At 53.0% G+C, this 11,787-nt stretch overlaps 1 long non-coding RNA gene and 1 pseudogene across 1 annotated transcript; one reads left to right on the forward strand and one right to left on the reverse strand.

Annotated features, from left to right (window-relative positions):
- Positions 1-214: 214 nt before the first annotated feature.
- Positions 215-5,012, reverse strand: LOC120401880. The gene is made up of 2 exons (XR_005596807.1): positions 4,707-5,012; positions 215-1,009 (listed from the first exon to the last, which is right to left on the reverse strand). It is a non-coding gene; the product is annotated as an uncharacterized LOC120401880 (long non-coding RNA).
- Positions 5,013-5,770: 758 nt separating this feature from the next.
- Positions 5,771-10,720, forward strand: LOC120401196 (annotated as a pseudogene).
- Positions 10,721-11,787: the final 1,067 nt, after the last annotated feature.

Here is an 11,787-nt window from a genome sequence, read left to right on the forward strand (position 1 = left end):
AAAAGAAGTTCAATCCCTTCCGGTGCAATTAGAAAAAAGAATGCTCACTTACATAGGATTTTCAATTGAAATTAGATATAAAAGAGTAAATGTAGCTAATACATATTCAGGTTGCCTCTGTCACTAGAAATCTGCAGATGTGTCTGTAGTTAGTAAAAGACATATTTAGAGTTAGTTATAAAAGCACTGACAGTGTGATAAATAAAACCAGTGGGGTTATGAAACACTGTTTATTTCCAGTAGGTTCAGTTATTGGTTTAATGAGGGATTCCCTTTACCCCTTTTCCTAATCCCAGAGATCAATTTCTCTTTTAAGCATTATAAATTGTTTGTTTCCTTGACCATTGTGGAGGCTCATTAGTAAAGCACTTCTCTGATGGCTGGCAGTTTTCGTATGTGGTCACTCTGGAGCTGCTGAGCAACAGAGCCTTATTCCCTGACACGAGGGGGAAAAAAAAAAGCTTTCAGAATTAACAGCAGCAGGTTGAATCTACAGGAAGTCGCTTCAGTGAGCCTGCACTGAGTTTCTCTGATGTGCAACTTAGGTTAAGGCAAGTATGTACTTGCACAGCCTTTAGGGCAAACAACTTGCTGTCTATTGGCTTCTGTTACAAGGTCATCATGGTATTTTTTTAATATTATAATGACTAAGGAGACTTGGTGCAAGTGGTCTCAGAAAGAACTGAATTGGACGAAATCATTTCATAACTCAAGTAAGTAGGAACGAAGGTAGTAAACACAGGTCATAGCCAGCAGATGGCACCAATGCTTCTCCTTTTGAACCTTCCAAAGGCCTGGCAGTTGTTTTTGTGTATTCAGAAAATCCAAGAAGGGGGTAATGTGCATCAGTGTATGTACTTGTTGGAAAGAGAGGTCGAATGCACCTTTTGTTTCTCTGTCTCAGCGTATGCTCATTCTTTTTTTTTTTAACACAACAGTGGGGTTTTTTTGCTGTTTGTAGAACACAGGGGGCTAACCTGAAACAAGAAGTCACCTTGTTCATTTTGACCTAAAAGAGAGACGGGGAAAAAAAGATATTTGTGATCAACTAACAGATGGATTGATGCATCGCCTCCCTTCACTTCAGGCACCCACTAGACTGCAAACATGTGCAACTAGCCTTTCCAAAACACCCTCCTGAAAACAGAGATCACTTCCTCTGCCTTAATACCCTGTTTGTGTGGTCAGACAGATTGTATACCTGTGTGCACAGAAAGAAAGGGCATGCAAGTGATTTGCTCAAATAATCTCTTTAGCATCTTTTAAAATAGCAAGGTATTTGATGCAGGTTCTCAAAACTTTGATTCTGGGTAGGAGCAGTATTTAATTATGTAATCCTCTGAGGCTGCTGACCATGTGTAACCTGGAGGATGACCTGAACAATAGTAATCCAGCAAAATGCAGATGCCTTTAGGAAAAAAAAACGGTTTGGTACATAGAACAGTGACTGAAAAGCAGCTGCATAGTTAAGTCACCTGTGGCTACCTCAGCAAAGTAATTGTGCAAGGTTTTAGCTGCACAGCTCCTGCTGACTTTAGTAAGAGTCCTATGGCTAAACTTGTATTGGTACCAGTTGCTATACAGGTGTTCAGTGGTAGTTTGTCATTGAAAATCTGCTTGTGTGCCACCTTCGGCACGTGTGCCATAGGTTGCCTACCCCTGATCTAGAGGCTGCTGAGCTGAATTCACTTTGGGCCAATGGTGCACCAGCACTGGGGCTCCCCTACTACAATCACTAAGAGCTGAAATCATTTAAAGAGCTAAACTTACTGAGCTGAGTGCTGTGTTAACTAGTGGGGGAGCCTGAAGCTCTATCGCTAAGCAGCTGGCAGAGCAGAGCAGTTTGCAGGACGGTTGGAGCAGCCCACGGAAAAGTGAGCGGAGCGGAGCAGTTTGTGGGGCAGTTGGAGTGGCCCACGGAACAGCGAGCGAGCGGAGCGGTTTGCAGGGATGGCTGGAGCGGCTCACGGGTCGGCTGGAGGAGCGGAGTGGAGCCATTCGTGGTGAAGGCTCCAGCAGAACTCCACGGAGAGGCAGGGCAGTCGGCCCCAGACCATGTAAGGTGCTCCTTAACACCCTGTGTGCACCCCCCCCCCATTTCCACCCAGGCTGGGCGGGGGTAAAACTCCGCAGATAAACTTTTGAACTCTGGTGCAGCACTGACCAGGGACAGAGACTTTTGGGTTGTTGGACTTTGGGGTAATTGGACTTAAGACCCTAAGGGGAAAAGGACATTGCCAAAACTGACTTGGTGGGTCGTTTGCTCATGGTTTATGTCAGGCCCGCACAACTCGTAAAGCGGCGAGGGCCACATTCCTCCAAAGAAAACAGCCGAGGGCCAAAACCTCCCGGCCCCGCCCCAGGGCCGTCCAGCCCTGCAGAAACAAACCCTCCTTCCCCAGCGCCACCCCACCAAAACAGCTGTGGGCCAAAAAGGAAGGTTGGGGGTAGGGAGGTGATACTTGATTTTAAATCAGCCAGGGGCTCCCAGCTGAAGAGGTGGCTGGGAGCCCTCAGGGTCAAATTAAAGGGCTCGGGGCTCCGGCGGCTGGGGGAACCCGGCAGGGTCGGCTCTAGGTGTTTTGCTGCCCCAAGCAAAAAAAAACTTGGCTGCCCCCTGTCCCAGCCCTGGGCTCCCCCCTGTACCCTCCTGCTGCCCCAATCCTGGGCTCTTCCCCAACTGACCCACACCCCCTGCCGCCCCAGTGCTGGGCTTCCCCCTTTCCTCCCCACCAGTGCCCTCCCTCCACCCTGCTGCTGCCCCAGCCCAGGGCTCCCCCTCACCAGTGCCTCCCCACCACACACACCTCCTGCTTACCCAGCCCTGGGTCACTAGTAATGCTCCCAGGGCAGGTCATTCAGCAGGAATTTTGGATGTGCACAAAATACAGACAGGCTTGTTTCCCATATGGTTACAGAGCTGCAGTAAAGTGGAACAATTTTCAGCTTGTGTGATTGGAGGATATCTGGATGCATATTATAAGACTGTCCTCCATAAATGAGGAAAAGTTGAGGTGCCTTTATTATTCTTTTGTTCCACTCTTTCTTTCTATGGGGAATTTGCCAATGCAATATCACTGTCTTCCTTAAACAAACAAAAAGGCAATGGCTGTTGAAAATAGCAATTCCAGTGCTAAGAAGCATTTCTTGCTCAATTTTATCCTGCTTTTTCTACAGCAAGTTACAGTGGATCAGTATATTTGATTTGGGAGAAATGAAGTAACAGCTGCCCAAACTGAGCTTGAATCCTGAATCCTGAGGTGTTCAAATCTGGAAGGCAGGTGCTGGGGCGGGGAGGGGGCTGTGGGCTCCCCGGGGGAGCATGGCAGCAATGTGTCTGGAGCTGCATGGAGCCAGACACACTGGTCTGAGTGGCACAGTAAGGGGGCTGGAGGTTGGAGAAGGGGTAGGGAGTTCCAGGGGGCAGTCAAGGGACAGGGAGAAGGGGTGGTTGGATGGGGCAGTCAGGGGACAGGCAGCAGTAGGATAGGCATGGGAGTCCCAGGGGTTTATCAGGGGACAGGTAGGGGTGGGGTCCTGGGGAAAGTTGGGGGTCTCAGGAGAGGGCTGTTGGGGACAAGGAGAAGGGAGACTTAGATAGGGGCTGGGGTCCCAAGGGGCAGTTGGAGCAGGGGTCTTGGGAGGGAGCAATCGGGGGACAAGGAGCAGCGGCATTTAGATAGGGGGTGGGGTCCTGGGGGGCAGTTGGGGCAGGAGTCTGGGGAGGGGGCAAACAGCAGCCACGTTCCGGGATTCAAACCGCTCTGGGCTGCCGGCAGCCGCAGGGAGCCCTGAGCCCTTTAAATCCCAGCCGCGGCTGGGAATCTCTGCGGGCAGCCCAGAGCCCTCTGACTTCCGGCCGCAGCTGGGATTTAAAGGGCTCTGGGCTCCCCACGGCTGTAGGCAGCCCAGAGCCCTCTGATTCCCGGCCGCGGCTGGGATTTAAAGAGCTCTGGTCTCCCCGCAGAGCGCCGTGAGGGGGGGATTTAGAATCCCCCGGCGGACCGCACCGTGAGGCTCTGCGGCCCGCATGTTGTGCAGGCCTGGTTTATGTTACAAATCCTGTTTGTGGTGTTTCCCCAATATAATGCCACATTGTTTCCTTCCTTTATTAAAAGGATTTTGCTACACTCAGACTCTGTGCTTGCGAGAGGGGAAGTATTGCCTCCTAGAGGCGCCCGGGGGGGTGGTAGGTAATTGTCCTAGGTCACTGGGTGGGGGCTCAAGCCGGTTTTGCATTGTGTTATTGAAACGGACCCCCTGGATACTGAACCCGGCCCTTGTTGCAGCCAACTCAGAGGGGCAGAAGGGTTACACTCCGAATAACCCAGCAGAAAACACCCAGAGGGGTTTCCAGCTGCAACGCCCTGAGAGAGCGTCTCTTAGAGCAGATTGCTATGGCCGACTAATGGGGCTGTTCCGGTAGATCTTGCGGCAGAGGTTTAAGGTTGGGTGCTGGGTTCAAAGCCTCCCAGTGACTGGGGTCGTTACACTGCCAGTGGCGATCAGCAATCCCTAGCTGTTGTTGGGTTTGCGTCCTGCTTAGGAGAGACTGAGAAGACATAGCGCAGGAGCCAGGGGAAGCCAGTGACCGAGCAGAGCGAAAATCAAAGACAGAGCAAAACCAAGGGCAACCAGACGGCCCTCTACTGGATACTGCCCCCCCCCCCCACTATGCCAGCTCCCCTTTCTCCCCCCAGCGTAACTCATCTGAAACTGCTATGGATGGACCAAAAACTCATGGGCTTCTGCCTGGGTTCCAGCTGGTACTATCATCCGATCGAGACTTGCTCAAAATCCGGCTCCTGCCACGGCTCTGGCTAGCTTTGCTCAGAGCTACTCAGACTGGGGTAAACATTGCACTTCAGGCTGGTCACAAGTCATCCCACCAGCTTTGCCCTGCTCCAGTTCCCATCAGTCACACTTCTCTGCTGGGATCGCCCAAAGCTGGCCACGGGCAATGGCGGAGGGGCAGGGCAGGGTCTGACATTGCAGGGCACACAAGGGGCTTCGTGTGCTGCCCCTTTAAAGGGATTCTGGCCGGGGTGACATCACAGAGAGTGGGTAATAATGGCAGGTGGTTGGTGTCAGCGGGCCGGGGGTGGGGAAGGCAGGCCAGCCAGCGCAGTACGAGGGGAACATCCCGGAGAGTGGCTCTTGGTGGGGTTGTAGCTGGGCCAGCCCTGGCTTCAGCTGCACCCTCCCTTAGAGAGTGTGACGCCTCCACAGAGTGAGTATGGAGAGGCTGGGTGGAGGCAGATGGAGGGGGAGCCCCAAGGCAAAGCTTGGAGCAGCGAACACGGACTTGGAGAAGCATCCTGACTGCTGGAGCACATGTTCCTTAAGAGAGTCCTTAGCATTTAAGCATTGGACCAAATTGCCAAGAGCGGTCATTAATTTGAAGTGCCCAGCTTGAGACAACCAGGCCTGAGTTTCACGTGTGCGGAGCGGCTGCAAACTGGAGTAGTGGGCGCTCCGCACTTCTGGACATCAGGCCACGCGCTCAGAAGTGAAGCCCCCCCAATCAGTGGCCCTAATGGCTAGTTAGTAACTAGCCTTTCCTAAGCTTGGGGGTAGGCAGAATTATTTAACTGCAAGTGGCCCAGATGCTGCCTATCAGCAATTTGCTTTTCTTTGGCTCCGCTATAAATTCCAGCCCTTCGACTAAGGGACCAATTGTCTTGGAAAGCAGTTTTCTCTGGAGCTGGGGTCACTGACCCACATTCTAGGGAGAGGTGGGACGATCTGAACCGTTTGTACCCAGCTGATGATGGCCCCGTGGTTCCAGAGAGAGGAAACTGACAGAACGCAGCTCCTCAAGGCAATGAGACCCACTCAGCTTCCAGCTCCCGTGGGGCTACATGAGACTCAGGGCTGTGGGGGTTGGGGTGGACTCCAAACCTCCCCCACATCAGGGAGTTGTTTAGATCACAATCCCGTTGACTCCAGTGGACTATTCCAACCTCCCTAATTCGCCAGCAATTAGCTTCCAAACGATATAGCACTAAGACGTGTCTTGGCAGAGACCCGTGGTCAAACTCAGGCTGGTATCAAACAAATTTGCAGATTCAGGGCCAAACGGGACAGAAAATCCCAGCCATGACTCAGAGCCAGCATTCCTAATGCACCTGGAATTTGACCCCCACATTCTCCCACGACCCCAGCAGCACAAGCAACCTTCCCCCAAGCCCTGGGTCTAGACTCCAGTTACCCCACCCGGCCTCCATCCTCCTGACCTATCCGAGGGGCCCAAACCTCACTTACTTCATAGCTTCCTGCCCCCTAGACACCAAATCTCTCTGTCCTTTCTTCAGATCCCCCAGGCTCACCCACTCCCCAAATCACCCATCGGAGAAGGAACTCCCTGCTCCCACCCCTTGGCCTGGAGGGGAGATGACCTCTCCCAGTCCCAGCCTGGGCCGGGGTATGTGAAACGCTGGCTCCAGGCCTGCGGTGCCTCTTGGAGGAGGCCGTGTGCTCTCCCAGTACAGCTCCTGCAGCACCCAGCCAGGCACCTGGGGATGCTGCCCAAAGCTCTAGCAGAGGTGGAAGGGGAGCAGGATACCCCTCCCCCATCCTTTCCCTCCTGCGTCCCCTGAGTGGTTTTCTCTCCCCTTCTCCAGGCCACGGCTGTGGGCAGCCTGCTCTTCCTGGCGGTGCTGGTCATTGTGCACCACCCCCTGAGGGTCAGCGACAAGCAGGACCTGGCAACGGTGCAGCGGGCGCAGCAGCAGGAGCAGCGGCTGGCCCTGGAGATGACGCGCCTGCAGCTGGAGTGTGAGCAGAGGAACCAAGCGAAGAGGCCGGGCCCACACCAGAGCCTGGGGCCAAACCAGAGCCAGGGGGAAGAGGGGGCCGAATACGTGACCTGGGATGGGTGGCCCTGTGCGCTCCTGGTTATTCTCCTGATCTTTGAGCTCTGCAGGCCAAGCCTGGAGCCCAAGTCCAGCTACGACTCCAGCAGCGAGGATACCAGCAGCGAGGAGGAGGAGGACGATGCCGAAGCAGGGCCCGGGGGCTCCTGCACCCGGCATCCCGACTTCCCCGACAGAGCGGCCCTGTGGCACTGTTATGAACTGCACCTCCAGGGAGTGTCTGAGGACCTGGCCAGTGTCAGGGACTCGAACCATAGACAGTTCCATTACATTATAAATCGTGTATATTCACTGGAGCAACCCACCCCACCCTTTTCTAACAATTAAAAACTAGACACCTTTAATATACACGCATGCCTAGTCCCTTCTGATGGGCATTGTTTAGATGGATTTTCACGCGTGTGAAGATTCCAATTCTCTAAATACCTGCAGGTTTTAGGACCATAATGTACATGTAATATGCTGGGGTACCCTTAGGGGTGAGGTGGAATGCTTAGACTGTCCCCCACCCATATTCCAATCACACACACACAGGGAGGGTGCCCTGTCCGCACTAGCGGCTCATAAACTAAGGATCTTTCCCTACAGTGTACTCGCACAGGAGAGACTAACGAGGATGACCACGACTCTTCTACACCTCCCTTCAGCAAAGAGCGTCGGCTAGTCTCTGGGAGACGGCACCGCTTACTCTGATTGCGTCCAGTGAGATGATCAGACTGTCAGTCGCCCACACGGAAAGGAAAGGGGAGGGAAGATGGGTTCACACGCTCCTAGACTCAGGTAGCTTCCTCGCCGGACGATGCCAGGCCGAGTCAGCCCACTGTGGGTCAGATCTCCTAAAGATCCACTAGTTACCGGGCTTGCATTAGAGTAGTCCTGGTCACGAGCTTTCACTTCACAGGGTACTCTGGGCATCTTCCAGTAACAGTCACTCACGCTGGTGTACACACACACACACACCAAGGCCTTTATTTCCTATTACCAGGATGCATCTGATCTTGCTGCACAGTCAATAAGTTCAGATGGCGTGAGCCCAACAGAGACAGACGTCCCCACAGACAGTCCTCCTCCCAGTGCGGCTCTGGGGCATATGATGGGGGATTTTTACAAGAGCTCTCCATATAGCTTCAAACATACAGCTCCATACAGCTTCAAAAGTTACCTGTCCCTTCATGGATTTATAATTATACCATACAAACAAATGATCCATTTGTCCCGGGCTAAGATTAACCAAAATATCACTTAAGGAGTTCATCCTATCTGTGGAAAAGGTTCCACACTCCGGCCAATCTTTAGTTGGGGACAAATGAGTGGTGAAAGAAGGCCATTGAATTTGACATAAATTTCTCATTTTAGATTTAACCAGACCAGCAGTTCCAGAAATCTCCAAGTATCAGAGACAACGGGGCATCCCCCAGGCACTTACTGCCAACTTGTCCCATTTGGTAAGGGGACTCTAACCCCTCTTCCCCGCATCGAGGTAAAGGGACTCTAACCCCCACCTCCCACGTCGAGCGCTCACTTACCTCTCTAGGGGATTTGAACACCTGGACTGGGACTCAAACCCAGGCTGGGACTCTAACTCAGACTACTTGGATCCTGCACAAACCTGGACTGGGACTCTAACCCAGACCTAAGTTGTCAGGGACTCGAACCCTGACAATCTGCACTGGGACTCTAACCCAGGCAACCTTGACCCTACTCAACGGGTAGGTGGCTGTTGCTGGATTTCTACAAGCTTCAGCTGGGTCACAGAACTCGCCTTATCGCCGACGCAGAGATCAGATCACCAGGCAAGGCTCCTCTAAACCGGAGGATGCGCGCTGCGTTGCCTCAGAGTCTGATCCCCCGCCGGAGAGTCAGACAAGTCCCGGCGGAGTCGCCAAAGATGTCAGGGACTCGAACCCAGACGGTGAGGTTTGTTGTCTGACCGCAGAGAGACAGGCAACACCAGCAAGGTCCGATCAAAAGCTTTTTATTGACAAGTGCACGCATTAATAGAGAGCAGCTCGTCTCCAGAGAGAACCAGCTTGCTCTTTACATCTTAGTATCAGCCTATATAGACAGTTCCATTACGTCATAGATCATTCACTTGAGCAACCCACCCCCCCTTTTCTAACAACTAAAAACTAGACACCTTTAATATACACGCATGCCTAGTCCCCTACGTTTACAGCATTAGATTGTTAATAATATCTTAACAAGCACCAAAAGTTAGGAATGTAGGGGAGTTAAAAGCAAACCGAAAACTAACCCAGGGAGTGAGTAAGGACGCTGGGAGGCTGGGGTTTCTTATCAGTTCTTCAAACGAACTGTTCCTAACACAGCACAGCTGGTCCTATGCCAGGAATGCAGCCCCTCACTTATCTCACTTTTTCCCAGCGCTTTGTGAGACATGCTGCGTCTCAGTATTTTTTCCACTCAGGGATTACCCAGAAGCCCTTGTTAGCCTGACTCCGGTCAGGTTGGCATAACTAGTTTTGTGCTACATCTCTATTCAGGCCTAACACCAGCACCTGCGAGTTTGAGGCAGGCCTGGTGAACAGCCTGCTGGAGGTCTGCCAAGTCCTCACCTACCAGACCTTCCTCCCACAGCTGGAGAACTGCACTGCCGTGGCCAGTGCCTTTGAAGGCTGGTGGCCCCATAGGGACTCCAAGGCCTACCGGGTGCTCGTGCCCCTGCTGCCGCCCAAGGGGCACTCCTTCCGCCTGGAGATAGAGAATGTGGAGGGCACCCTGGAGAAGCATGGCCACATCCTGGTGGAGCTGGAGTGCATGTGCAAAAGGGAGAGGCTGCTGGGGGACGTGGTCTGCCTCCTGCACCACACCAAGGAAGACCTGAGTGACAGCATACAGGGGCCCTTCCGCGTGCACCTCTTGTGCACTAGCTCCCACCTGGATGTGGAAAAAAACACGCTCTGGTTCCACAGTCTGGTAGGCAAGGCCTGGGCCCTCGTGGCTCACAACTACAGCTTCCAGCTCACAGCCCAGCCCTCCGCCTCCTCCTGCAAGCTCAGCCTGGCTTGCGAGTCCAGGAGGGCCCTCTCCATCGACATCATCTTCGGGGTGCAGTGGGGAAACTCTCTGGTCTTCCTGCCCTGCCATGGGGCTGAGATGGGCCCCCCGAGCAGCACCGTCTGGCTAGAGACCTTCGCTGTCCAGGAAATGCTGTTCTTCCAGTGGGTGAGCAGGTACGCCCCAAAGGCTAGCTGTCACCTGAAATGCCTCCAGATCCTCATCCACCTCAAGGAATGCCTATCCTGGAGAACAGGATCCTTACCACCTACCACTTCAAAACCGCCCCGATGCACCTACTGCTCCTCCTGCCGCTGTCGGAATGGCGCCCGGAACAGCTAGCTCAGAGGCTGCAGGACATCCTCTCATACCTGCGCCGTAGCCTGGAGGAGAAATGCCTCTACCACTTCCTGATTGAAAACAGCACCTTGGCCAGCCAGATCCCTCTCCCCAAGGCCTTCCGGAATGCCGAGCCCCTCAACCTCTTCCGGCAGCTGGCACTGGAGCCTGCTGCTCATGGCCAGGCAACCAGCGAGTTCCTGGAAGTGATGGAGCAATCAGGGCTCTACAGCGCAGCAAGTAGCAAGACAGTGTGTGGGTCTGCGGCACCGAGCAGCCGATTATGCTGTGAGTCTGACAGCCTAGCCCATCATCTGCAGCACAGAATCACTACTGGGAGTCAGACCATGCTACTGATATCAGAGCGGAGCCAGAACAGCTTCACTGAGCCGGGGCAGGGCCATCAGGGCTTGCCGGAGATGCCACCCTGTGTGCCCCGGGCGTGGAGAAACCTGGGGACAGAGGGCATGCAGAAGGCACTGTACATTTAAAGCCAAGACAGACGAACTTCCTGGTCCCAGTAATTTTGTACAAGTGTACATCCGTTCTCAAGGACTTTGCTCTACTGGTTTGCGAACAGGGGCTGCTAACAGGGAGTTTCGCAAGGGAGTTCTCCAGGTGAAGGAGGAGCATGTTGTCAGAGTGCTACCGGTGTGGTGCTCTGCTCTCTCCAATGTTGATATTACTCAGCTGCGTGCGTGTGTTCCCTCTGTGTGCTGCCCCAGCTCTGCAGATAGCTGACACAGCAGACCCGACGAGAACCCCCAATAACCACAGAGTCCAGTAAGATGCAAAGTCACGTCGACTAGGTTTATTGCGACCTCGGACACAATGGCAGTTCCCTGTAGGTTTCTTAGCCTAACTCAGGGCATACTACGAGAAAGTGCCTCTTGGCAATGGACTCGGCTCAGTCAGTGGCGGGACTTTCCACTGCCCCCTCGGCTGGACAAAGACACTGCCCCAGGGATGCATTCTTATACACAGATACAAACAAGTTACACATCACTCCTGACGTATGGAGGTGCAACCCCTCTACGCAGCAAGTTTCAACCTCTCTACGTAGTAAGGTGCCGCCTCTCACCTTGTACATGTTGGTTCGATCAAAACAACTCTATCCATCATATTACCCTTTTGCCCCTGTCATTGGGATGGGCCACCTGTTCTTTGTTATCTGTGTGGAATGTGCAAGTATGTGAATGTCCGGTACCTTTTAGGTACGTATCTTCTTGCAGCACTAGCCCTTTCCTTGCCAGCTTCTGTGAGCAGGGCCTGCCTCTGGCTCACAGCTTAACTTTGCTTTATGTTAGCAAAGTCCTGACCATTACTTAGTTTAGGCCTCAGGCCTCATACCAGGCCTCTGATACCAACGTTTATATCTCAGGGCCTCCTCTTACTACACAGAGGAAGGCGAAAAACCCCAGCCCAGTGCTGCAGTGTTTGAGTTGAAAATGCTTCAGGGAAATGTTCGATTTATTTTGTTTTGTTCTGGTTGCTTATAACTCTTGAAAATAGTTTAGGAGGCCAAATGTAACCCGACCATCACTTTAAATTGCAACCT

Source organism: Mauremys reevesii, linkage group 3 (genome assembly GCF_016161935.1).
Source record: "Mauremys reevesii isolate NIE-2019 linkage group 3, ASM1616193v1, whole genome shotgun sequence".
In the NCBI taxonomy this organism is placed as follows: Eukaryota; Metazoa; Chordata; order Testudines; family Geoemydidae; genus Mauremys; species Mauremys reevesii.